This window comes from Ailuropoda melanoleuca, chromosome 7, assembly GCF_002007445.2.
Source record: "Ailuropoda melanoleuca isolate Jingjing chromosome 7, ASM200744v2, whole genome shotgun sequence".
NCBI classification, from domain to species: domain Eukaryota; kingdom Metazoa; phylum Chordata; class Mammalia; order Carnivora; family Ursidae; genus Ailuropoda; species Ailuropoda melanoleuca.
This window is the reverse complement of record NC_048224.1, coordinates 138022024-138024671: the sequence shown is the minus strand read 5'-3', so window position 1 is coordinate 138024671 and position 2648 is coordinate 138022024. Positions and strand designations below refer to the sequence as shown.

At 48.6% G+C, this 2648-nt stretch overlaps 1 long non-coding RNA gene across 1 annotated transcript in view; it reads left to right on the top strand.

Annotated features, from left to right (window-relative positions):
* LOC109491062 overlaps positions 1-1884 on the top strand; it is a 10199-nt gene extending 8315 nt beyond the window's left edge. The window contains exon 3 of the long non-coding RNA XR_002144455.2: positions 1064-1884. This is a non-coding gene — a long non-coding RNA (uncharacterized LOC109491062). The remainder of the gene's footprint in view (positions 1-1063) is intronic.
* The last annotated feature ends 764 nt before the right edge of the window (positions 1885-2648 follow it).

Below are 2648 nucleotides of genomic sequence, written 5' to 3'. Positions count from 1 at the left end.
TCTCTGAGGTTCCCACACACCTGCCAGGCACTGACAGCCGGGCTGCCGTTGCCCGAATCACATGTGACTTAGCTGTTATTCCTGCGGCATGATGGGGCAGCGAAAACCCTTGATAGCTCAGACAACCAGACACTTCAAGGATAAGAAAGCTCATTTGATACTGATAAAGGAATAGATTAACCAAGACAATACAACAATCCTAAAGGTTTATGCACTTAAGAGAACTTCAAAGTGCATGAAACAACTGATAGACATGCAAGAAGAAACAGAAAAATCCTTAGCTAGAGATTTCAATACCTATCTCCCAATAATTGATACAAAAAGATAGAAAATTGGCAAGGACATGGAAGATTTGAACATTTCCAGCCAACTTGACCTAAATGGGAATTATGGACCAAACAGAATACATAGCCTTGCAGAATATTTACCAAGATAGACTGTATGTTTGGTCATAAAACAAAAGAAATGAAAGCATATTTTCACATAAGAATGTACAGGACTATTTAGAGCAGGTGACTTTGTAACATAAAATGTGGAAACAACCTGAAACCCCATCAAAGGTGAGTGGATAAACGCACTGGTCTATTCGCACGATGGACCACCCCTCGGCAATCAGTTCACGAGCAGGCGAAGCACACTACAGATGGACGGACCCCAACGTAACTAGGCTGTAAGGAAGAAGTCCGACAGAAAGAGGAGCTTGTGCAATTCCACTTAAATAAAGTTCTAGCCAACTGATCTGTAGAGGCAGAAACCAGATCAGCATTTCCCTGGGGAGAGGGGTGGAGGTGGAGGGGAAGGACGCCAGGGTGGAATCACGAAGGGGCACGAGGAGGCCCTTCGATGTGGTGGATGAGTGCGTTTTCTCGATAGTGGTGATGGCCTCACAGATAAACACGTATGTGACAGGTGAAACAGCACACGTGTAAGATAAGCAGTTTATTGCATGTCAAAGATGCCCTAATAAGATCCTGAAAACCTCAATACGTAGAAATCAGAAATTTGAAATGAGAAGAAAGCCTTGTCTCGTTTCTAACGGGCACTGTTTTTCTCCCCATCCTAGTGGTACGTGAAACGCCAGAGCATCCTACAGGAACATACGAGACTCAGCATGTTACAGGTACCCCCCTCCCTCGGAGAGCCTCCCTATCCGGTGCCTGAGAAGACAAGGGCTTTGCAGCCTACTTGCCCATGGAACAGAGTTTTCCAGTGACAGGTAGAAACTGTGGGTGAGAGCGATAACCAAGGATCTACAAAGAAAAGAGAGTCTAGACAACCCAGATTACAGAATAGAACTTTCTAGTCTCAGCACACAGTCATCCCGACTTCTGCTTGCTCGTCTTCTTGAGGACAGCTAACTCTCCGGATGCAAGCTGAAGCTCCCGACTTGTCTAACATTTACCCAAGACTTCCCCTGAAGCGACAGAGTGGTGTTTGGTTCCAACGGGTTCTGCAACTTGAAGAGATTCTATAGCTGGGTGTCTGGGTTGGGAGACGTGAGCTCAGAGGCAGGTGAAACTAAGGAAGAGTGAGGTGGGAAGACGTTGGAAGAGGGCAGCTCAGAACTCCATGGAGGATAAACACGAGATTCCTGCAGAAGGAACCTTCCAGGTCCCTTCTGACAAGCGGGAGGGGAGGGGAAGATGGGTGGAAATAGGACAAGCCTGGAAGTGGAGGTCTCACCTCGCTGGGCACCCCCCAACCCCGGCGTGCCACTGGGTCCATGCCTGAGGCTTGTTCCTGGTGACCAGGGGTGACTATTTCCCTGTCTGATGTGTCATATTAGTAATTGATAGTAAAGTAACACGGCATGATTTTGCCCTTTATCACCATAACACTTGGACTTTTCAGGAATGCGTATCTTTCCTCTCTCCAAAAAGGAGTGCAGGCACCTTGCAAACAAAACGGAAGAAAACAAACAAACAGACGCCTTATGAGAGATTCAGTGCGTGGGAAACAGGGCAGCCGAAGCAGCCGAGTGCCTCAATTAAACCCATATTTTGAGCTTCTCGGCAGCCCCAGGGGGAACAGGAAGCACCCACTGCAGGGCCTGTCCTGCGAGAGCTGGGAGCCCCAGCTGCTCTGAGAAGGGAGGACTGCTCTCCGCATGCCCTGCTCCTGGCGGCGAGACTCAGACACCTCCCCGGACAGCCTTCTCGCCAGCATTTCTGGACAAACGCATAAAAAGCTCGCATTTACATAGAGCTTGAGGCCACTTTTAATAAAAATCAGACGCAATACTGAGGTGCGATTTCACTAAAATGTTTATTGTATCTAGTCATGAATTGGGTCCAGAGATGCAACTTGGAATATCTGCATTAGAGCCTCCCTTCGATTATCCCCCTCTATTCACGGAGCGCAGGCTTTGGCCGGCAGCTGGGCGGCAGGAGATAACAATGACAATCGTTAGCATGGAAGCAGATGGCCTTAATTGCTGATTGGGGACAGACACGTAAACCTTGGTGGGCAGATAAGCAGGGGTAGGGTTAATTCCTCCCTTAAAAAATTGGGGAACCTGATGGGAAGGCTACCCCACTAGGCACAGAGGTGGGCTGTCGGGGCAACTGAATGCAAAGCCACAGCCTCCTTCAGAAAGCGGGTGGGGGTCTGTCCCAGAGTGTGAAGCTCTGTGCAGCGGGGAGCTCAGA